This window comes from Salvelinus alpinus, chromosome 33 (assembly GCF_045679555.1).
Source record: "Salvelinus alpinus chromosome 33, SLU_Salpinus.1, whole genome shotgun sequence".
Lineage (NCBI taxonomy): Eukaryota > Metazoa > Chordata > Actinopteri > Salmoniformes > Salmonidae > Salvelinus > Salvelinus alpinus.
This window is the reverse complement of record NC_092118.1, coordinates 956866-982401: the sequence shown is the minus strand read 5'-3', so window position 1 is coordinate 982401 and position 25536 is coordinate 956866. Positions and strand designations below refer to the sequence as shown.

Here is a 25536-nt window from a genome sequence, read left to right as displayed (position 1 = left end):
TATTTTCTTTACCAATCATGGCTCGCCTAATGGGCGAGACGCCACTGTTGGGGCGTGTAAGGTGACACCTGTCACGTTCCTGACCTGTTTTCTGTTGTTTTTGTATGTGTTAGTCGGTCAGGGCGTGAGTGTGGGTGGGCATTCTATGTTATGTGTTTCTATGTTGGTTAATGGGTGACCTGATATGGTTCTCAATTAGAGGCAGGTGGTTTTCATCTCCTCTGATTGAGAATCATATTAAGGTAGGTGGTTTCACATTGTTTGTTTGTGGGTGGTTGTCTTCCGTGTCTGTGTCTGTTTGCACCACACGGGACTGTTTCGTTTGTTCGTTCGGTTTTTGTGTAGTCTGTACCTGTTCGTGCGTTCTTCGTTTTTGTAAGTTCTAAGTCCAGGTCTGTCTACATTCGTTTGTTGTTTTGTAATTTGTTCAAGAGTTTTTCGTCTTCGTCTGTTTTTGTAAATAAATATCATGTCAAATTGCTACGCTGCAAATTGGTCCTCCGATCCTTCTCGCCTCTCCTCGTCTGAGGAGGAGGACGAGGTAGAAGAGCGTTACAACACCATTCGTTCTCCCTTAGCTTTAGCTTCCCCTTTTGTTTGGGCTTGAGCTAGGAGGGGGATGACATTGTTTTTGACAGTGGGACATTGTTGAATTAAAGAATATGGCAAAACATTTCCCACTGATTTATATATTTTTTTCTTTTTTTATGCAGGAGAGCCAAATTGAGACCAAGGTCTCATTCTCATTCTCAAATATAGTTTAATAAAACAGCTAAAAGATTTCTACAAAATACAGCAGTTACACTAAATTTCAACAACACAAATAAATTATTACAATCAACCAAGACACTAGAAATAAAAAAAACACTTGAATGTCAATATTCAAATGTCTCAATATCATCACTGTCTTATGCGAATACAAATGCCTATGTTTAGATATATATAGAAAATGGGCTGTTTTCTGTGAAAATCCCTTTCTTACAGATATAACGAAACTGTGATTACTTTGAACAAAGCATATGCCAAACCCTGTCAAGCCACCTGCCTGCGTGTGCCGTAATTTTGTTCGCAATTAACCTGCCGCCGTGACCCTCGGTGACGTGGTTCTCTTTGTGAAAGTGCCAATCAGGGCTTGGTGGGGTCAGAGTGTATTCGTTGTCGTCGAGACACACAAAGGAACATGGTCTAGTCTTCTGTCAGAGACAATGGTCCACTTCAGCAGGTGGCCTCCTCTTGACTAACCATGCATGTAGATGGACGAACTGTTTGAATGGTCTAGAACCAATGGTGGATTGATAACGCTCCTGGATCTTGACACGTATACGACCCTGGAGACCGGGGTTCAATCCACCCTTCCCATAGTTTTTCCTGCTTGCCTGTCTCCCCCTTTGATTTGATAACTGTCTGAATGAAGTGTAACTTACAAAAGTGCATCAGCCACACATAGTCAAGGCTTGAATTGTCTTTCAGGGGTTCTTGTATCAGCTTGGATGTATATACACAGATGGACCCTTCAATGATAAAGTGCCATGACTTGTGTGGCTAAAGGAAGTTTTGATCCTGGATGAACAATTTAGGAGCTCTCAGGAAGATGCAAACGAGACACGGAATGGAAAATGACATGTTTTTTTTTAGAGACACTGAAGGCTAAACTTGACATGAAGCATTGCCTGGAAAACATCCGCACCCATCCATTTTAAAATGCTCTCATTCCAGACTAGCCTCTGATTTTTTCAGATCTAAGCACTAAACTACCCCTTGGCAGTCATGCATTTCTGTCTGTAGCGATGAGCGAAAACAATGCCATCTTAGATTGATTCTTTTGGAAATAGCGGGAAGAAAATTGCATGGCAGAGGTCTGTGAGTGACCCTCACTTTAGAAGACAGAGAGAAAGAATTGAATAAAATGATGAGTCCCTTTACAATGGTCCAAAAGCTTTTAGAATAACTGAATAGGTGTTGACTAAGGCTTTGAAAAGTGTCACTTCTCATGCTTATGCAAGTAGCAGCAATAGAAAGTCCAGAAGTGACTCAGTATGTTTCCCCTGAAAGACTAACTAAAACAATAGAGAGTGGAAAGCGAAAAACGTCAGAGGCTCCTTGCTGACGTCCAAACACATTCACTTCAAATATGTAAATCGTTATACTGATAGTGGCAGATCTTGCCCAAATTGGAGGTTAGGGTTTTCTGCGGACACTACCATTAGTGCATAAATACAAAACATAATGCGAAAGTATACTTTGAAAGGTAGCATTTGTAATTAAACAATGTTTTAAATGGACTTAATCAAAGCTGTTAATCATAATGTCCCTATAAACAACAATCCCCAAACATGTGTCTTAAGGCCCCCATTACAATCAATTGCAGAAAATGGAAAACACACTGGGGTTTCACTCAGTAGCTGTTCCACTCACAGACGTGGTAATTGAATATTGATGCGGAACTACACCTTTTCCTAAACACAGTGGGGACCGTCTAAGTGAACCTGTTGTGCATTCTTCTGCAATTAATCTAAATGTGGCCTTAGACTGCAATCAAATCCTAGTGATGCGTAACCAAATGGTCATGGCACATTTTGGTATCACAGGTAATTCTTGGGTGAAAAACGATTAAAAACCTTAGAGCAGTTAACCTGTCTAGGACTGGAACCCCGTTCCGCTAGCGGAACCTCTCGCCAACAGCCAATGAAATTGCCAGGCAGCAAATTCAATCAACAGAAATCTCATAATTCAATTTTCTCAAACATACAAGTATTAGGCATCATTAATTCTCGTTAATCCAACCACAGTGTCCGATTTCAAAAACTGTTTGTCGAAAGCAGAACTTATCATTATGTTAGGTCAGCAACTAGTCACAGAAAGCATACAGCGATTTTCCAAGCAAAGAGAGGAGTAGAAATATTGCAGAAATATTGATAAAATTAATCACTAACCTTTGATATTCTTCATCAGATGACACTCCCGGGACAACATGCTACACAATACATGTATTTTTTGTTCGATCAAGTTCATATTTATATCCAAAAACCTCAGTTTACATTTGGCTTTGCCTCAAACATCCCGTGAATTTGCACAGAGCCACATCAAATCACAGAAATACTCATAATAAACATTAATAAAAGATACAAGTGTTATTCACAGATTTAAAAATATACTTCTCTTTAATGCAACCGCTATGTCAGATTTAAAAAAAACTTTACGGAAAAAGCAAACCATGCAATAATCTGAGTACGGCGCTCAGAGACATACACAACCCAAGAAGATATCCGACATGTTGGAGTCAACATAAGTCAGAAATAGCATTATAAATATTCACTTAGCTTTGATGATCTTCGTCAGAATGCACTCCCAGGAATCCCAGTTCTACAATAAATGTTTGATTTGTTCCATAAAGTCCATAATTTATGTCCAAAATCCTCCTTTTGTTAGGGCGTTTAGTAAACAAATCGAAACTCACGAGGCGCGGGCAAGTCCAGCGGAAATGTCGGACGAAAATTCCAAAAAGTTATATTACTGGTCGTAGAAACATATCAAACGATGTATAGAATCAATCTTTAAGATGTTTTTATCATAAATGTTCAATAATGTCCCAACCGGAGAATTAATTTGTCTGTAGAAAAGCAATGGAACGAGAGGTAACTTTCTCATGACCGCATCACGAGCACGTGGCTGCTGGCAGACCTCTGACTCATTCCCCTCTCATTCAGCCCCCCTTCACAGTAGAAGCCTGAACCAACATTCTAAAGACTGTTGACATCTAGTGGAAGCCTTAGGAAGTGCAAGATGACCCATATCCCACTGTATATTCAATAGGGGCTGAGTTGAAAAACTACAAACCTCAGATTTACCACTTCCTGGTTGGATTGCTTTCTCAGGTTTTTGCCTGCCATATGAGTTCTGTTATACTCACAGACATCATTCAAACAGTTTTAGAAACTTCAGAGTGTGTTCTATCCAATACTACTAATAATATGCATATATTAGCATCTGGGACTGAGTAGGGGGCACGCTTTTAATCCAAATGTGAAAATGCTGCCCCCTATCCATAAGAAGTTTTAATGCTCTGTTTTTATATTATTCTATTTCCGAACCAAAATATGCAGACTCAAAAAAATCCCCAAATGCCTTTTTGAGCAAATTTACATGTGTTAATTAGTCGGAGAAATTTAGCATTTAAAGAATGTTGCTTTTAATGCACTTGCTCTCCGAGGTCAACCATATCGTAGCTTGGAGAATGAGATGTTATAAAAGCTAATAACACAATTAGCAGATGTCATTTGGGGAAAGCTGACATCCACCTCTGCACCCATCCAAACAAATCCTGATAACGACCTGTTCCTACCAGAAGTTTGGTTCACATTTCACTTGATATAAAATAAATGTTCTGTTCTGACCTTGAGCAAGGCCACAAATGCTGTACCAATGATAAGACCCCGGCATGCGGCATCCGTTATCAATGCAACATGAACCTTAGCTGAGTTTTTTTAATACAAAAAGTCAAAATGTTTGCATTTTGATTTGATGTCTACCACTGATAAACCACCACTTATTAATGAGTACTTACATGCTGCTCCCAATAGATTAGTCACAATGTTAACACAGAGCGAGCTAGCTAACCAATGCACTTTCTCGTAATATGACAGCATAAACATGGGAAAAGGTAAAGATCCCAATGTCCAAGCCAAGACGGTTGTAGTGACTACATCCACACACCCCCTCCGCCACAGCTTCCTGTGTTCGAGAGTGTAGTGTTGACAAATAAGGGCCGTGCCAGGTCAATCACCTTGCCAGGAAATCTGTAGTGCATCATCACTCACAAATCCCACACCTCCCCACTCGTCTGGTGCACGGAGTACCCTCCCTCCTCTGCGCTAGTGTTTGGAACAGCAGGCCATTAGGACTGAGGGAATCCCGCCACATTCTGGAGAGGACTTCTCTCTGAAACACTATTCAACATTAAAAACCTGTTTTACAGGCATTCATCCACCAAATACACAACGCCATTAAGAATGAAGCAGGCAAAGCGGAATTATCTTGGAAATGCCTGCCCGCCATCCATGTGACAGGGATGGAAGAAGCGTGAGGACGACAGACAGAGAAGAGATGTACGGGGAGAGAGGAACGAGAATGAGAGAGAAAAAAATAAGAAAGGCTGTTAGGAAAGAGAAAGAATGAGGAGATAGGAGGCTAGAGAAGATGGGTAGATGTGTTTGGGAATTAAAAAAAAGACAGCGATAAAACAGGTCAGATGGTTTTTTCCCCCTGTAGTTTTCATTACGATAGTAGAGCAGTTGCAGCACTTAGGACACCTCATTAAACAAATCAATGTGTTCAAGATGGACTTCTAAGTTTTGCCCCTTCCTATCTTCTCCCATCACTCTTCCTTCTATAGCAGGGGTGCTCAAATCCAAACATCAAGGTCAGCAGCATTGCTGGTTCTCTTCTCTCCCTAGTCACCACACAACAGTGCCTGATCACCGACAACAACGAGACAGCCTATAGGGAGGTCAGAGACCTGGCCGTGTGGTGCCAGGACAACAACCTCTCTCTCAACGTGATCAAGACAAAGGAGATGATTGTGGACTACAGGAAAAAGAGGGCCGAGTACACCCCCATTCTCATCGACAGGGATGCAGTGGAGCAGGTTGAGAGCAACAAACTAACATGGTCCAAGCACACCAAGACAGTTGTGAAGAGTGCACGACAACACCTATTCCCCCTCAGGAGACTGAAAAGATTTGTCATGGGTCCTCACATCCTCAAAAGGTTCTACAGCAGCACCATCGAGAGCATCCTGACTGGTTGCATCACTGCCTGGTATGACAACTGCTCGGACTCTGACCGCAAGACACTACAGAGGGTAGTGCGAACGGCCCAGTACATCACTGGGGCCAAGCTTCTTGCCATCCAGGACCTCTATACCAGGCGGTGTCAGAGGAAGGCCCTAAAAATTGTCAAAGACTCCAGCCACCCTAGTCATAGACTGTTTTCTCTGCTACCACACGGCAAGCGGTACCTTAGCGCCAAGTCTAGGTCCAAGAGGCTTCTAAACAGATTCTACCCCAAGCCATAAGACTCATGAATATCTAGTCAAATGGTTACCCAGACCATTTGCAGTGCCCCCCCCACCCCCTGTTTACGCCACTGCTACTCTCTGTTGTCATCTATGCATGTTCACGTTAATAACTCTACTTACATGTACATACTACCTCAAGTAACCGGTGCCCCCGCACATTGACTCTGTATCGGTACCCCCCTGTATATAGTCTCTCTATTGTTATTTTACTGCTGCTCTTTAATTACCTGTTACTTTTTTCTCTTATTCTTATCCATATTCTTTTTAAACTGCATTGTTGGTTAGGAGCTCGTAACTAAGCATTTCAGACCTGTTGTATTCGGCGCATGTGACTAATAACATTTTATGATTTGATTACTGGCCAGTGAGTCCACTAACCTGGCGTCCTGGGTCTGAATATGTTCCTGATTAGAGGGGAAGGATGCAAATCAGTAGTACTGTAGACATTGCTTATGTCCTGGAAAGAGGGTTATCTATTGTCTATGTAGACAGCGAATAAGAATGTTTTCTGCTGCTCATGCAGTTAGTTAGAAGTAAAGACAGACTTCCTTGAAGTTAAATGGAAAGTTAACCCAAATGACCAAATTATATATTGGTTTTCTTACCTTGTACGCAGTCTGTGGACAAGGTATGACAGTAATCCGTGCTTTGATTTCCAAATGCTAGCGCTTTAGCATTTGTGGCAAAAATCCCATTCAAGTCATAAGACCGATATTAGCATTATTCGCGCATCCAAATCATCTGAAAGTATCTACAATTGCTTGTGAAGGTCAAAGATGTCACTTATAGATCATCTGAACATGATGCGCAAGAAATATGGCAGAGTATTTAAAACAGAACTGCCAATAATGTTGACCCCTGTCTTTTTTAGATTGTTTTATAACTTGTTAAACAAAATCTCTTTCTCTGAGCAATAGTATTAGTATAAAATAACATAATTTCCCAATTTTTCTACATACAATTTAGCTCAGTATTTGTTTTATTTATTTTAAACAGTCTTTTTTGCTCATTTTTATCAAAGGTGCCAATAATTATGGATCTGTATGTTCAGCACAATTGCGGAGGTTGAACGAAGTGTTGTAATTTCCCCGCCAGAAATGATACTGCTTGCTGTGCCTGCATCTCCTTTGGATGAATAATGAATGACTGCGTAATCTCGGGCGCTTGGAAACTCTGAGGGATCCTCTTTTCTATAGTGAAGAATAAGGCTGTCTGACTGTTTAGGCCTTATGGTTGTCCATATGGTGCCTGAGTGGAAGTTGCAGCTGAGTCGCAGCAGTGCTGGGAATTGATGGCCCGCCGCCGCTCATCGCTCGGCCCAGCAGGCAGATCTGGGAACAGCTGCTAGGAGTGATTTGTTTGACAAGTCAATGAGTTTAGGGCTGACTAGAGGGCACTAGGCGCCAGCAACACTTTACCCCAACGCTCACACAGGAGACTCCCTGTGACTCCAGTCTCCCAGGGGAGGCAGGGAACTCTGTCCCTGACTGGCTGAAATAGCTGGTCAGATGGTAAGAATCATGGTTAGGATGGCAGCAGTGTGGTGGTTTATGGGGACATAGCCTGGTGGATGGCAGTGAAATGGTGATTTATGAGGACACGACCTAGTGACCTTGGGGTTGGGAGTGTGTGCCCACAGGCAAGTTCTGGAACTGCAAGGGAGAGGATGTGGGGCAGGCAGCAGACTTCAGTATACACCAGGCTGGATTACAGCTACACTCTTAGAAAAAAGTGTGACATCTAGAACCTGGTAGAACCCTTTTAGTTCCAGGTAAAACCATTTTAGGTTCCATGTAGAACTCTTTCCACAGAGGGTTCTACATGGAACCCAAAAGGGTTTTTCCTGAAACCAAAAAAGGGTTATCTTATGGGAACAGCCGAAGAACCCTTTTGGAACCCTTTATTCTAAGAGTGTAGTCATGTACTGCCCTAAAAGGGATAGGCTATTCCCTTTAATAAAGGGAATTGGTGCAGTGTTTTCAAAGGGATACTTTGTGATTTGGGAAATCATTTTTTCCTACTTACCCAGATTCAGACGAACTCATGGATACCATTTTGATGTCTCTGCATGCAGTATGCAGGAAGTTGAAGGTATCATATTATAGCGAACTTAACCCAACACCTAATGACCTTGTCAAGAGTGTTGGCTTGACAGTCGCTGAACCTGAATTCGAGTCCCGGCTGGGGCAACCCCCCGAATTCGCTACAATATTGTTAGCTTAGCGTAATTGCTAGAAGTCTCCAGGAACTACAAGTCAGCTCCTCTCAAAAGCAAGGACATATACATTTTAATAACTCCAAAGCTGAGTGGTTGGTCATTTAAAGTCTTACAAAGCTATACTTAGTAATCTATATTTTATACGTTTGTAAATTTGACTGATTATCGTAAGAAATGAGATTCTATCCAATTTCTGATTCTGTGTCCCGCTGTCGCATAGAGAGATCCCAATGTTGTATATTTCTCAATGGCACTGCCTGTGCACATCTCTCTATAGACGATGCTTGAGTTATCGATTATAATTGCAGATGGTGAAGCTGCAACAGATTGCGTGTAAATGAGGTAGTGAAGTAGCAACAGAACAGCCAGAGTGCTGTATAACATTTGTATAAAGCCTGCTACATGTGTAGACAAACACTTCAAAGTAACAGACAGAAAAGTATTATATTATTAGCTATGAGCTATGATATACTGTACATATCCTACTGTATTGTTTATTTTATACCACTGCACTCTCTATAGTAACTAAGAAACATGCTTTGCGAGGACATCGCTCACAGAAATGTCCTCATTTCACCACAACACATAAATCATGAGTACCGAGGACACAATTCAGAAAGAAACGCGGATGATTAATTGATTTAGTTTTGGTGCATTTCTACATATGCTGCTACATTTGCAAGCCATAGGGAGCTCATCAGCACTTTTGGGCCAATGGTGCTGTATTTCCCTATATTCGCCCCCTTTGAACGGACGCTTTAAATTCATAGTATTTCCTATTACAACTGACTCTTGCTTTTAACAATGGTGTTATCAATGATCCATGTCAAAGAGGCAAACGAATTAAGAGCCTAACCAGCTAATTCCTACTCCGCCCAACTGAAAGATACAGGGAATGTACAATTAGCATCCATCTGACGACTTGGCGGTGAATTCGCCTCTTTTGCATTGCACTTAATTGAGCTAACTGCTAATCGCTAATTCTCTGCCGATATGGTTTACTTGTCTATCCGTTTCCTCCTTTCTCATCGCTTCATTTATCAATCTCCTAAATCCTCCTTTTCCTTGGCGGGGGGGTTGTTCTGAGTCCAGTCCAGAGTTCCATAGTCTTGATTCAGAGCCACGCATGCTGAGTTGGCTTCAGTGAGACTGGCCACGTACACTACCAAAAGTATGTGGACACCTGCTCATCGAACATCTCATTACAAAATCATGGGCATTACTATGGAGTTGGTCCCCCCTTTGCTGATTTAATAGCCTCCACTCTTCTGGGAAGGATTTCCACTGGATGTTGGAACATTGCTGTGGGGACTTTAGTTTAGTCATTTAATTTCCATTCAGCCACAAGAGCATTAATGAGGTCTGGCACTGATGTTAGACGATTAGGCCTGGCTCGCAGTTGACATTGAGGTCAGCGCTCTGTGCAGGCCAGTCAAGTTCTTCCACACCGATCTCGACAAACCATTTATGTATGGACCTCATTTTGTGTGTGGGGGCATTGCCATGCTGAAACAGGAAAGGGCCATCCTCAAACTGTTGCCCCAAAGGATGAAAATGGTGCCGATAGAGATGGTCGCCTCGCTTCAAGTCCTTATGAAACTTTGCAGTCTTTTTTTTTTTTTATGTATTATTTGTTATATTGTTAGCCCAGTAAACCTTAAGTGTTATTACATACAGCCGGGAAAAACTATTGGATATCAGAGTGGCGTCAACTTACCTGCACTACGACCGGGAATATGACTTTCCCAAAGCGGACCCTTTCTTTGCACCACCCAGGGCATTTGAACTGATCCCAGAGTCCAACCCAAAACAATGCCGCCGGATGAGAGGGAGCTGGAGCGGTCTTCTAGTGAGGTTTAGGAGGTGCGCCCACCACCCACCACTTTCGAGTCTATTACTCGCTAATGTCCAGTCCCTAGATAACAACGTTGACGAGATCAGGGCAAGGATTGCTTTCCAGAGAGACATCAGGGACTGTAACATACTCTGTTTCACGGAAACTTGGCTCTCGGGATATGCTGTCGGAATCGGTACAGCCACCTGGATTCTCAGTACAACAGGAATAAACATCTCTCCGTGAAGAAGAAGTGGGGGTGTATGTTTCATGATTAACGACCCATGGTGTAATTGTGACAACATACTGGAATGTTGTTTTGTTCACCTGACCTAGAATTCCTCACAATCAAATGCCAAGAGAATTCTCTTCGGTTATTGTCACAGCCGTGTATATCTTCCCTCAAGCTGATTCCATGACGGCCGTCAAGGAACTTCACTGGACTTTATGCAAACTGGAAACCATATATCCTGAGGCTGCATTTATTGTAGCTGAGATTTTAACAAAGCAAATTTGAGGAAATGGTTACCTAAATTCTATCAGCGTATTGATTGTAGCACTCGCACTGGAAAAACAGTGGACCATTGATACTCTAACTTCCGGGATGCATATAAGGCCCTCCCCGCCCTCCTTTCGGCAAATCTGACCACAACTCCATTTTGCTCCTCCCTTCCTATAGGCAGAAACTCAAACAGGAAGTACCCGTGCTAAGGACTATTCAATGCTGGTCTGACCAATTGGAATCCACGCTTCAAGATTGTTTTGATCACGTGGACTGGGATATTTTCCGGGTAGGCTCTGAGAATAATATGGACGTGTACACCGAAACGGCCCCTGAGTTTATCAAGAAATGTATAGGAGATGTTGTACCCACTGTGACTTTTAAAACCTACCCTAACCAGAAACCGAAGGTATATGGCCATAATACAGAGTAGTCGTTCCCTCCGCAAGGCAATCAAACGGGAAAAATGTCAATATTGAGACAAAATTCAACGGCCTAGACACGAGAGGTATGTGTCAGGGTTTACAGACAATAACAATAGGAAAACAAGTCATGTCGAGGACACTGACGTCTTGCTGCCAGACAAGTTAAACACCTTCTTTGCCCGCTTTGAGGATAACACAGTGCCACCGATGTGGCCAGCTACCAATGACTGCGGGCTCTCCTTCTCAGTGGCCGAGTAAGACATTTAAACGTGTTAACCCTCGCAAGGCTGCCGGCCCAGACGGCATCCCTAGCCGCGTCCTCAGAGCATGCGCAGACCAGCTGGCTGGTGTGTTTACAGACATATTCAATCTCTCCCTATCCCAGTATGCTGTCCTCACATGCTTCAAGATGGCCACCATTGTTCCTGTTCCCAAAAACACAACGGTAACTGAACTAAGTGACGATCGCCCCGTAGCACTCACTTCTGTCATCATGAAGTGCTTTGAGAAACTAGTCAAGGATCACATCATCTCCACCTTACCTGTCACCCTAGACCCACTTCAATTTGCTTACCACCCCAATAGGTCCACAGACAACGCAATCGCCATTACACTGCACACAACCCTATCCCCCTTGGACATGAGGAATACCTATGTAGAATGCTGTTCATTGACTATCAGCTCAGCATTCAACACCATAGTACCCTCATCATTAAGCTTGAGAACCTGGGACTCAACCCCGCCCTGTGCAATTTGATCCTGAACTTCATAACGGGCCGCCCTCAGTTCAGCCCCCTCCTGTACTCCTTGTTCACCCATGACAGCGTGGCCATGCACGCCTCCAACTCAATCATCAAGTTTGCAGACGACACAACAGTAGTAGGCTTGATCACCAAGAATGACAAGACAACCTACAGGGAGGAGGTGAGGGCTCTCGGAGTGTGGTGTCAGGAAAACAACCTCTCACTCAACGTCAACAAAACAAAGGATATGATCGTGGACTTCAGGAAACATAGAGGGAGCAGCCCCCTATCCACATCAATGGGACAGCAGTAGAGAAGGTGGAAAGTTTTCAGTTCCTTGGCGTACATATCACTGACAAACTGAATGGTCCACCCACACAGACAGTGTGGTGAAGAAGGCGCACCAGCACCTCTTCAACCTCAGGAGGATGAAGAAATTTGGCTTGTCACCTCACTGGTCACCATAGCAGCACCCACTCGTAGCACGCGCTCCAGCAGGTTTATCTCACTGGTCACCCCCAAAGCCAATTCCTCCTTTGGTCGCCTTTCCTTCCAGTTCTCTGCTGCCAATGACTGGAACTAACTGCAAAAATCACTGAAGCTGGAGACTCATATCTCCCTCACTAGCTTTAAGCACCAGCTGTCAGAGCAGCTCACAGATCACTGCACCTGTACATAGCCCATCTGTAAACAGCCCATCTATCTACCTCATCCCCATACTGTATTTATTTATTTATCTTGCTCCTTTGCACCCCAGTATCTCTACTTGCACATTCATCTTCTGCACATCTACCATTCCAGTGTGTAATTGTTATATTGTAATTACTTCGCCACCATGGCCTATTTATTGCCTTAACTCCCTTATCTTACCTCATTTGCACTCACTGTATATATACTTTTTTTGTTTTCTTTTTTCTACTGTATTATTGACTATGTTTTGTTTATTCCATGTGTAACTCTGTGTTGTTGTATGTGTAGAATTGCTATGCTTTATATTGGCCAGGTCGCAGTTGCAAATGAGAACTTGTTCTCAACTAGCCTACCTGGTTAAATAAAGGTGAAATTAAAAACCCTCACAAACTTTTACAGATGCACAATTGAGAGCATCTTGTTGGGCTGTATCACCGCCTGGTAGGGAAACTGCACCGCCCACAACACTTGTTAGATATTGCTGCACTGTTGGAACTAGAAGCACAAGCATTTCGCTACACTCACAATAACATCTGCTAACCATGTTTATGTGACCATTAAAATTTGATTTAGAAGCTCAAAATCATCTAGAATATCATTGTATGCTGTAGCATTTCCCTTCAGTGGAACTAAAGGGCCTACCCCACACCATGAAAAACAGCTTCAGACCATTATCCCTCCTCCACCAAACTTTACAGTTTGCACTATGCTTTCGGGTAATAGGCGTTCTCCAGGCATCTGCCTAACCCAGATTCATCCATCGGACTTCCAGATGGGGAAGCGCGATTCATCACTCCAGAGAATGCGTTTCCACTGCTCCAGAGTCCAATGGTGGCGAGCTTTACACCACTCCAGCCAACTCTTGGCATTGCGCATTGGTGATCTTACTCTTGGCTTGTGTACGGCAGCTCGGCCATGGAAACCCATTTCATGAAGCTCCCCACAAAAAGGTATTGTGCTGACGTTGCTTCCAGTGGCAGTTTGGAACTTGGTAGTGAGTGTTTCAACTGAGGACAAACAATTTTTACGCGCTACGCGCTTCAGCACTCGCCTTTCCTGTTCTGTGAGCTTGTGTGGCCTACCACTTCACGGCTGAGCCGTTATTGCTCCTAGATGTTTCCACTTCACAATAACAGCAATAACAGCACTCACAGTTGACCGGGTGTGGCTGAAATAGCCGAATCCACTAATTTGAAGTGTCCACATATTTTTGTATATATAGTGTATCAGTCTGTCTAGAGTGAAAGTACCACACTGCATCTGGAGAGACAGAGAAAGAGATTAGAGAAAAAAAAGAGTATGGGTTTGGAGGTAATTAAAAAAAACACAAGGGTGAAGGCCACGTGTACTGTTGTTATGCACTGGCCAACTTTCATACCTATATGTTTGTGTTGTACACAATGTAACATTAAGAAGTAACAATAGTACTGTGGACCTTCTTGTTTATACTCAATCAATCAATCTGAATAATTATATATCAGTAGATTGAAAGTCAGGATTTTCATAGTGCATTACAGTTTATCTCGTTATACCATTTCTTTAAACACTAGCCTACCTTTTAAAACTGTTGTTTCAGAAGGAAGGCTTTGAAGCAAAATATCGATTTTGGTAGCATAGAAATGGTTGGGTGCCTGAGCATGTGTAAAGAATCCCAAAGAGACTCATTTTGACTTTCATACCTAATTCTTTCCCGGTCTCAGAGGGAGCAAACAGGTTCAATGAAATCACACAGATGCCCAGCAAATGGGTAACCATTTTCTCTCTCTGCCAGAGCAGTCTGTTGCTCCTCACGTCTAGCCACTGTTATGACAGCACTCTATGAACCCCTGTGTCACCTAGCTAGACCCATCTTCTCTCATTCTGCTGTTCATTGCTGTGTGTGTGTGTGTGTGGGTGTACAGTCGTGGCCAAACGTTTTGAGAATGACACAAATATTCATTTTCACAAAGTCTGCATGATGGCAATTTGCATATACTCCAGAATGTAATGAAAAGTGATCAGATGAATTACAATTAATTGCAAAGTCCCTCTTTGCCATGCAAATGAACTGAATCCCCCAAAAACATTTCCACTGCATTTCAGCCCTGCCACAAAAGGACCAGCTGACATCATGTCAGTGATTCTCTCGTTAACACAGGTGTGAGTGTTGACGAGGACAAGGCTGGAGATCACTCTGTCATGCTGATTGAGTTCGAATAACAGACTGGATGCTTCAAAAGGAGGGTGGTGCTTGGAATCACTGTTCTTCCTCTGTCAATCATGGTTATCTGCAAGGATAACTTCACAGGCAAGGATATTGCTGCCAGTAAGATTGCACCTAAATCAACCATTTATCAGATCATCAAGAACTTTAAGGAGAGCAGTTCAATTGTTGTGAAGAATGCTTCAGGGCGCCCAAGAAAGTCCAGCAAGTGCCAGGACCATCTCCTAAAGTTGATTCAGCTGCGGGATCATGGCACCACCAGTACAGAGCTTGCTCAGGAATGACAGCAGGCAGGTGTGAGTGCATCTGCACGCACAGTGAGACGAAGACTTTTGGAGGATGGCCTGGGGTCAAGAAGGGCAGCAAAGAAGCTACTTCTCTCCAGGAAAAACATCAGGGCCAGACTGATATTCTGCAAAAGGTACAGGAATTGGACTGCTGAGGACTGGGGTAAAGTCATTTTCTCTGACGAATCCCCTTTCCGATTGTTTGGGGCATCCGAAAAAAAGCTTGTCCGGAGAAGACAAGGTGAGCGCTACCATCAGTCCTGTGTCATGCCAACAGTAAAGCATCCTGAGACCATTCATGTGTGGGGTTGCTTCTCAGCCAAGGGAGTGGGCTCACTCACAATTTTGCCTAAGAACACAACCATGAATAAAGAACGGTACAAACACATCCTCCGAGAGAAACTTCTCCCAACCATCCAGGAACAATGCCTTTTCCAGCATGATGGAGCACCTTGCCATAAGGCAAAAGTGATAACTAAGTGGCTCGGGGAACAAAACATTTATATTTTGGTTCCATGGCCAGGAAACTCCCCAGACCTTAGTCCCATTGAGAACTTGTGGTCAACCCTCAAGAGTCAGATGGACAAACAAAACCCCACAAATTCTGACAAACTCCAAGCATTGATTATGCAAGAATGGGCTGCCATCAGTCAGGATGTGGCCCAGAAGTTAATTGACAGCATGCCAGGGCAGATTGCAGAGGTCTTGAAAAAGAAGGGTCATCACTGCAAATATTGACTCTTTGCATCAACTTCATGTAATTGTCAATAAAAGCATTTTGAAACTTATGAAATGCTTGTAATTATACTTCAGTATTCCATAGTAACATCTGACAAAAATATCTAAAGACACTGAAGCAGCAAACTTTGTGAAAATTTATATTTGTGTCAATCTCAAAACTTTTGGCCACGACTGTATATGCATGTGTGTTAAACTGACGGCTTGTCTGTCGTGTGTATGTATATACCATGGTTGGGTCAGATTCTGAGTGTGCTTGTGCTTACTCACCTACTCACCATCAGACGTTCTCATCATCCTCATCATCCTCTTGACACCACTGCATACCTCCTTTATGATAACATTACCAAAGCAGAACACTCTCTTTCTGTGGATGACTTTAAAGTCTCGGCCCCCTCTTGGCACCATGGCAGCTGTCAGGTAAGACGCCGTGCAGGGATCAGACTTTTGCCATTTGCGTCTCCATTTGACAGTGCATTGAGTGACGCCGGCTGACACTTGGCGGCTTGCTGCTCTGACAGGCTTTCACCTCAGCCGCTCTTGTTGAAAATCGTGTCCTGGGTTCCAAGTGTTATTATCATTACCACTGCAGTGAATGTCGTTGTTATTGCCGATCGGACAGCAAGGCCACGTAATGGAGAAATTGTGAAATCATTGATATATGAATGGGAATGGGAAGGACATCATAAAAACTAAAGGACAGCGATTCATATATTATAGTTCCCTCTTGTCAGAAACAAAAGGTACAATTAGGTAAAAAAAGGTAGAACTGTTCTTTAATTGCTGTAGTCGGGAAAGAATACACACTTTGGAATTTGTCTGAAATAAGAAAAGAAAGGGGGAAAATGTATAGGAAAGAGAGGGGATAAATAGAGCAAGAAAGAGTGTGCGTGGGGAGGGCGAAATTTGTGGGGAAAATCTTTATAGAGCGAATTGCTTTTCGTTTGGAGGCACGGTTGCAGAGGCTGTCCCCCTCGAGCCAATCAGGAATTAATTCAGCCGTCAATATCACCTTAATCACTGGAGTGGTGGTGCTTAGATGGCATTTTTCTCTACGCCGCAACCGAAATTACAAATGAGACCGCCGTAGCCTCGTAGTCTTCCTGCTGCATCATGAATCCCCCAAGTTCACCTGAGGGCAGGGTGGGAGAGAGAGGGAAGGGGGGGGGGGTGGTGGTGGTAGAGAGGGAGAGAGAGAGAAATGGAGGAAGGAAGGGGGGTAGAGGGAGAGAGAAGGGAGGAAGGAAAGTCAAAGGAAGGAGAGGAGATAAAGTAGTCTTCTAGGGGAAACTAATTGAAAAGAAACGAAATAGCGAGAGCAAAACTGCCTGATGATGTGAAACTAACACAGAGACTGACAGAGAGAGAAAAGAAGAAGGATGGGAAATTTAGTCATTTTATGGGGTAAAAAAGACCCAACCAATAAAAAGAAAACACCAAACACAGTGACCCATCCCTCCTTGAGCGGATGAGCTTGTCCGGTCAATAGTACTTCGCTCTGGGACCAGACCATGTGGCACGCTGCTGATTATTTCCCACCCCATGTCTTATTATTTTGGTTTGGTCTCTCGAGGCACAGGGAAACAGAATGAACTACCAATGTCTGTGATAAGCTTTCTTTCCAATTCGCACTTCTTCCAATTTTGCTGTACCTGCTTCTGGCCCATCAGTCAACCACACACAAAGAATGATGCAGGCCACCTCTCTCTTTGTGTCTCCAAAACTGTTGGGGATACTACTCTGAAAATATTGTTTACCAAGCTACCAATTAATTCACACTGGAATAAGTTAAGCTACACTAAAGCTAGCAGTAAGAAAAATACATTTTACTTAACTAAAATTACTTTGAAAAAAACTACTTAGTGAAAAATTATCATATCTTAATGTGAAATGTCATGGAGTACAAATTGCAGAATAGTTCACTCTGGAGTCAGATGTTAACAGAATTTGAGAATTAGGCACACACATTTTAGGCACACACATTTTCAGATAGTTAACAGTAGCAGCAGTGTATGTGATGAGTAAAAAAAGAAAAGAAAAAGGTAAATGCAGATAGTCCAGGTAGCTATTTGGTTAACTATTTTGCTAACAATTTAGCAGTCTTATGGTTTGGGTTTAGAAGCTGATCAGGGTCCTGTTGGTTCCAGACGTGGTGTGTTGGAAAAAGTACCCGATTTTCATACTTGAGTAAAAGTAAAGAAAGATACCTTAATAGAAAATGACTCAAGTGAAAGTGAGTCACCCAGTAAAATTAAAAAAATATTTGATTCTAAATATACCTAAGTGTCAAAACTAAATGTAATGGCTAAAATATACTTAAGTATCAAAGGTAAAAGTATTAATAATTTCAAATTCCTTATATTAATTAAGCATGCCAAACGGCACAATAAAAAAAAAAATGCAGGATTGTTCTCTTAATAAGTCCGTGAATTGAACCCTTTTCCTGTCCTGCTAAGCATAAAACATTTTAAAAGTACTTTATATTCTTTAGGAATGTAGTGAAGTAAAAGTTGTCCAAAATATTAATAGTAAAGTACAGATGCCCCCAAAAATGACTTAAGCAGTACTTTACACCACTGACCGCATGTGGTGCGATAGTAGAGAGAACAGTCTATGACTTCGGTGGCTGAAGTCTGACCATTTTTAGGTCCTTCCTCTGACACCACGTGGTATAGTGGTCCTGGATGGCAGGGAGCTCGGCCCCAGTGATATACTGGGCCGTCCGCACTACCCTCTCTAGCGCCTTGCGGTCGGATGACCAGGTGTTGCCATACCAAGCGATGATGCAGCCAGTCAAGATGCCCTCAATGGTGCAGCTGTATAACTTTTTGAGGATCTGAGGGCCCATGCCATATCTTTTCAGCCTCCAGAGGGGGAAGAGCCATTGTCTTGCCCTCTTCACGACTGTGTTCGTGTGTTTGGACCATGATAGATGCTTAGCGATTTGGACACAGAGGAACTTGAAGCTCTCGACTTGCTCCACTACAGCCCTGACCCTCTCCATTTCCTGTAGTCCACGATCAGCTCCTTTGTCTTGCTGACGTTGAGGGAGAGGTTGTTGTCCTGGCACCACACTGCCACACTCACCACCGTTGTGTTGTCAGCAAACTGCATTATGGTATTGGAGTTGAGTGGCCACGCAGTCGTGGGTGAACAGGGAGTACAGGAGGGGACTAAACACTCACCCCTGAGTGGGCCCCCGTGTTGAGGGTCAGCGTGGTGGATGTGTTGTTGCGTAACCTCACCACCTGGAGGCTTCCTGTCAGGAAGTCCAGGATCCAGTTGCAGAGAGATGTGTTCAGTCCCAGGGCCCTTAGCTTAGTGATGCGCTTTGTAGGCCCCATGGTGTTGAACTCTGAGCAGTAGTCAATGAACAGCATTCTCACGTAGGTGTTTTTTTTTGTCCAAGTGGGAAAGGGCAGTGTGTAGTGTCATCTGTCTGTCTGTTGGGAAGGTATGCAAATTGTAGTGGGTCCAGGGTATCTGGGATGATGGTGTTCATGTGAGCCATGACCAGCCTTTGAAATAATTTAATGGCTACAGATTTGAGTGATACAGGCCAATAGTCATTCAGACAGATTACCTTGATGTTCTTGGGCACAGGGACTATGGTGGGCATCTTGAAACGTGTAGGTATTATAGACCGGGTCAGGGTGAGGCTGGGCTTCCCTTTGTAATCCCTCTGCCACATCCGACGAGCTTAAGAGGTGGTGTTGTAGGATTCGATCTTAGTCCTGTATTTACCCTTTGCCTGTTTGATGGTTCGTCGAAGAGCATAGTGGGATTTCTTATAAGCGTCCAGGTTAGTGTCCTGCTCCTTGAAAGCGGCAGCTGTAGCCTAAAAAGCGTTTCAAGTGAGAATTAGGCACACAAACTTTGTTTAAAGTGAGAATTAGGCAGGTCTGATGCTGAAAAAGAAACAACATTCTTGCCTACACCTATATTTTCTTGCCTACACCTTCTCGCCTTCACCTACATTTTATTTTTGCAAAAAATGTGTGTACAGTGCATTCGGAATGTATTGAGACCCCTAGAATTTTTCCACATTTTATTATACATTGTTTTTTCCCCTCATCAATCTACACACAATACCCCATAAGGACAAAGCAAAAAACATTTTTTAGAAATGTTTTGCAAAAATGTTTTTTAACTGAAATATCACATCCTCATATGTATTCCGACCCTTTACGTAGTACTTTGTTGGAGCACCGTTAGCAGTGATTACAGCCTCAAGTCTTTTTGGCTATGACTCGACAAGCTTGGCACATCTGTATTTAGGGAGTTTCTCCCATTCCTTTCTGCAGATCCTCTCAAACTCTGTCAGGTTGGATGGGGAGCGTTGCTGCAAAGCTTTTTTCAGGTCTGTCCAGAGATGTTCGATTGGGTTCAAGTCTGGGCTCTGGCTGGGCCACTCAAGAACCTTCAGAGACATGTCCCAAACCACTCCTGTGTTGTTTGGCTGTGTACTAAGGGTCGTTATCCTGTTGGAAGGTGAACCTTCGCCCCCGTTTAAGGTTGTGAGCGCTCTGGAGCAGGTTTTCCTCAAGGATCTCTCCATTCATCTTTGCCTCAATCCTGACTAGTCTTCCAGTCCATGCCACTGAAAAACATTCCCACAGCACAATGCTGACACCACTATGCTTCACTGTAGGGATGGTGCCAGGTTTCCTCCAGACGTGATGCTTGGCATTCAGGCCAAAGAGTTCTATATTGGTTTCATCAGACCAGAGAATCTTGTTTCTCATGGTCTGAGAGTCTTTAGATGCCTTTTGGCAAACTCCAAGCGGGCTGTCACGGATCCCTACTGAGGAGTGGCTTCCGTCTGACCACTCTACCATAAAGTGCTGATTGGTGGAGTGCTGCAGAGATGACTGTCCATCTAGAAGGTTCTCCCATCTCCACAGCGGAACCCTAGAGCTCTGTAAGAGTGACCATCAGGTTCATTCCTTGGTTTTTGCTCTGACATGCACTATTAACGGACAGACCTTATATAAACAGGTGTGTGCCTTTCCAAATCATGTTCAATCAATTGAATTTACCACAGAGGGACTCCAATCAAGTTGTAGAAACATCTCAAGGATGATCAATGGAAACAGGAGTTAAATGTTGAGTCTCATAGCAATGGATCTGAATACTTAGGTGCTAAAGGACATTTTTTGAAAAAATATTTAAAGGGTTGTTTTAGCTTTGACATGGGGTGTTGTGTGTAGATTGCCTGATGCTTTTTTATTTATTAAAATCTATTTTAAAAGGAGGCTGTAACTTAACAAAAGGTGGAAAAACTCAAGGGGTCTGAATACTTTCCGAAGGCACTGTAGTTCCAGTAGTTAGCTACACCACTACATGGCAAACAAGCAGTTAACTACTGAAAACACCACCAAGATTTGACCCTTGAGAAATTACCACCTAAGGAAAACGGAGTGACCACGACTAGGGCTGTGGCGGTCATGAAATGATTTCAACTGGTGGTTGTCAAGCAAATAACTGCCGGTCTCACGGTAATTGACCGTTAATTAACAAACACATTTAGCATCTCCTGGCTTCCACACATAGCCTACAAGCCACTGATGTAGAGCTTTGGAACATCTACATTTTAAAAAGACTAGTAAATAAATGTAATAAAGCCTACACCATCACAATATTTATATTATTTATTTTAGACAGGACTAAAGTAACATGATATGAACAGAATAGCATACTCTGAGTTGTCCTTATGTTAGGCCCTGATCTGGCTATGCCATATGGCTGTGGGCTACACTTGTTCATTTAGCAGACAATATTTGCTTAGAATTTTGTGGCATTATTTTATATTATTTCATAGTATGAAGAATACATTTGTTAACCGCTTAACACAGAATAGCCACATGTGCGCACTCCATCAAATCGTTTGTAGAAAATGTCCTTTCTATTTTATTCAGCTACTGTGTGTTCAAAGAAACAGCTCCAAAAGTTGGGCAATATGTTTTTATTTAATACATTCTAAGGCTGCATGAAGTGACTCCAATGATGATTTTTTAAAAGTCGCATGAAAGGCATGAGCTCTGCTTAGTTTTTTGCGCAGGCTGCACACACGTCATCAGTCTCTCATTCACAATTTTACTTGATATTGCCTTGAATTTCCCTGTGGCAGTCCCTTTGTGTGGCCATAATGCCCCCTAAAACAATCCATGCCTTTTGCAGCCAGTGGCCGTAGTGTCTTGGGCTGAATATAGTAATTACAATTCCCTTCTTCCTGCTGCGTGCTCTGCAGAACCTCTCACTATCAAATGGCTCTCTCAGATATCTAAATTCTTATTAACCAATGTCCGTCACTTGATCGGGTCCTTCTCACAGGCTACATGTGAAGACAAACACATCTGGGAAACAGACACATCAATCTACTTTCCCCCATAGTACAAAAGTAGACCTATTCTATTGGTCAACTTGTCCTTCTGCACAAGAAATAAATATCCCAAAATAGTCTTGGACAGTTGTGGGATGGGATACATCCCAAATTAATACAACGTCTAGCATCTAAAAATGTTTTAAAAACAATGAGGCTGATGCAACAGATCAGAACATTTAGCTTAAAATCTTGTTAGGCTACTTCTTCACATTGTAAGTGGAGCAATGCTCACACGGCGGTAGGCTATAAGCGTGAATGTTCCAAAATGCAATACATTTTGTGGGAAAACACCATTCTCAAAAGTAATCGCTAGTGCGATTATGCATGTAATGCTTTATTATAAAGGTGCCTTTTTGTGGTCAAACTGATCTTCCCTGAACTTGAAACTCACGCGCGACCTCTAAATACCAGTTAGGTTTTACACCGGTTGGAAAGCGGATTAATGTGCTAAATTTGAAGTAGTCATTTGGCAACTTTAGTTGCCATACAAACCTTATCAAAACATATAGGCCTATGGGCTACATTAGTTTTGCATTAGTACATTAGTTCTAAAGAGAAGCGATGTGCGTAATATTAAGAAATAAATATAATAGGCCTAGCCTGTAGAAAGCTGATGGGATCCTCCTCTTTTTAATAGAGGCCATCAAAACTATTTTTTTCACACAATTGCATAGCCTATAGAAATGTTGCGCAACATGAGCTCATTGGCTCTCATGAATTGTTTGATTGGATTTCCGATTACATTTGCATTGATGTCAGCGTGATTAGAGGGACAATAGAGTGCAGAGTACCAGGCAGTTAGCAAGTTTGATTGGCTACTAATGAACATCAGCAGTACTCCGAGCTTGGAGAAGCCTAGTTACCGTGGCTAAATGGTCACATGGAATTTGACTGCGGTAATACGGTCACTGTAACAACCCTAACCGTGACACCCCATGCAAAATAGCATTCTGGGGAAATTGTTTGACTACACAGCCTTGCAGAATAGCATTCTAAATTGTTTACCGCAGCCACTAAACCATATATTGTTTCTCCGGACACGTGACCATCTGTCACTCAGTATGAAGTATCTGCTGGTGCCATTCTCAACCGCAGGGCTTTCCAATTATTTTATGACTGTTGTTCGATCAAATGGCGCCAGGAGAAGAAGTGGGAAAGACCCTTAACGCTCCTCAAGGCGCCATGCAAAGCGTAAAGTATTAGGCTGAGACTGAGGCACTTGCATACACACGTGGGCGTGAACGCACGCACACATACACACACTTGGGTAATATGTGCAGGAAAGAGCAAAAACGATGAGGAATGAGCCAAATAATGTTAGATTGAAGGCATTGCCCATCAAACACATCAGTGGATCCAAGGTGTACAAGGACAAGGTTGAGATTTTATGGCAACTGAAAGGCATAAATCTCAGCTAGTGTGTGTTGGGGGAAGGGAGCAGAGAGGGAGTGTGTGTGTTTGAGGGGTGCCATGGATCCCTATGTTATCTCACAGTGTGTCTCAGAGGCCTTGGACACATTTAGGTTGTACAACTGATGTACAACAAATCTGACACGATGGTTTTGATTCAACTGATATTTTTGTGATACAACAGAGAGTTTTCTGCACAAAAAATATTTACACAACCATTGTGTTGTGTCTCCACAATGCTTGTGTGATTATTTGTGTGAGTGTGTATGGACCCAAAGTAGATCCTGGGTAAGGAGTCCACTTTGTATGCTGGTTCTTACTCCAGCTGAGCTTCAATGAAACTCATTAGTTTACATGTCAGCTTTAATATCTTATCTAACCATCTGAATTACCATCTAAAACACATCTTTGAAATATGATCAGACATGTGAAGACACATGCCAGCCATACAAATGGGTTTCTACCGGGAACACTTCAAACAGATACAGTAGATTATTATTTTTGTTAATAGGAGTAACTGGTTCACAGGAAACTCTTTATTCCAAGTGGGTTCCCAGGACCAGATTTGAGAAACTGTATCCTGATTCACACTATAGGACCAAACCAAGCCTAGGTAGCATCCACCACAGGTCCTAGAACTGTGCTGGAAAGTACTATGCAAAAAGAAAGCATGGTACGGTTCTGGTCGGCATGATTGTGGGAATGGATACCGGTGTTATAGAATAGGTTATTTATGTTTTGGCAGACAGAGGGTGCGAATTCCTGTTCCTTCTCAGCCTGGTGTACTGAGCCACCACAGATATACTGTATCCCTCTCTACAGTGGCTTGCAAAAGTATTCATCCCCCTTGGCATTTTTCCTATTTTGTTGCCTTACAACATGGAATTAAAATAGATGTTTTGGGGGGGGGGGTTGTATCATTTGATTTACACAACATGCCTACCACTTTGAAGATGCAAAATACACTGCTCAAAAAAATAAAGGGAACACTTAAACAACACAATGTAACTCCAAGTCAATCACACTTCTGTGAAATCAAACTGTCCACTTAGGAAGCAACACTGATTGACAATAAATTTCACATGCTGTTGTGCAAATGGAATAGACAAAAGGTGGAAATTATAGGCAATTAGCAAGACACCCCCAAAAAAGGAGTGATTCTGCAGGTGGTGACCACAGACCACTTCTCAGTTCCTATGCTTCCTGGCTGATGTTTTGGTCACTTTTGAATGCTGGCGGTGCTCTCACTCTAGTGGTAGCATGAGACGGAGTCTACAACCCACACAAGTGGCTCAGGTAGTGCAGCTCATCCAGGATGGCACATCAATGCGAACTGTGGCAAGAAGGTTTGCTGTGTCTGTCAGCGTAGTGTCCAGAGCATGGAGGCGCTACCAGGAGACAGGCCAGTACATCAGGAGACGTGGAGGAGGCCGTAGGAGGGCAACAACCCAGCAGCAGGACCGCTACCTCCGCCTTTGTGCAAGGAGGAGCACTACCAGAGCCCTGCAAAATGACCTCCAGCAGGCCACAAATGTGGATGTCTGCTCAAACGGTCAGAAACAGACTCCATGAGGGTGGTATGAGGGCCCGACGTCCACAGGTGGGGGTTGTGCTTACAGCCCAACACCGTGCAGGACGTTTGGCATTTGCCAGAGAACACCAATATTGGCAAATTCGCCTTTGGCGCCCTGTGCTCTTCACAGATGAGAGCAGGTTCACACTGAGCACATGAGCACGTGACAGACGTGACAGAGTCTGGAGACGCCGTGGAGAACGTTCTGCTGCCTGCACCATCCTCCAACATGACCGGTTTGGCGGTGGGTGAGTCATGGTGTGGGGTGGCATTTCTTTGTGGGGCCGCACAGCCCTCCATGTGCTCGCCAGAGGTAGCCTGACTGCCATTAGGTACCGAGATGAGATCCTCAGAGCCCTTGTGAGACCATATGCTGACACATGCACATTTGTGGCCTGCTGGAGGTCATTTTGCAGGGCTCTGGTAGTGCTCCTCCTTGCACAAAGGCGGAG

At 43.2% G+C, this 25536-nt stretch overlaps 1 protein-coding gene across 1 annotated transcript in view; it reads left to right on the top strand.

Annotated features, from left to right (window-relative positions):
- The window catches only part of LOC139563184 (ALK tyrosine kinase receptor-like), an 819033-nt gene that overhangs the window by 181634 nt on the left and 611863 nt on the right, over positions 1 to 25536 (top strand). The gene's annotated exons all lie outside the window — the stretch shown is intronic.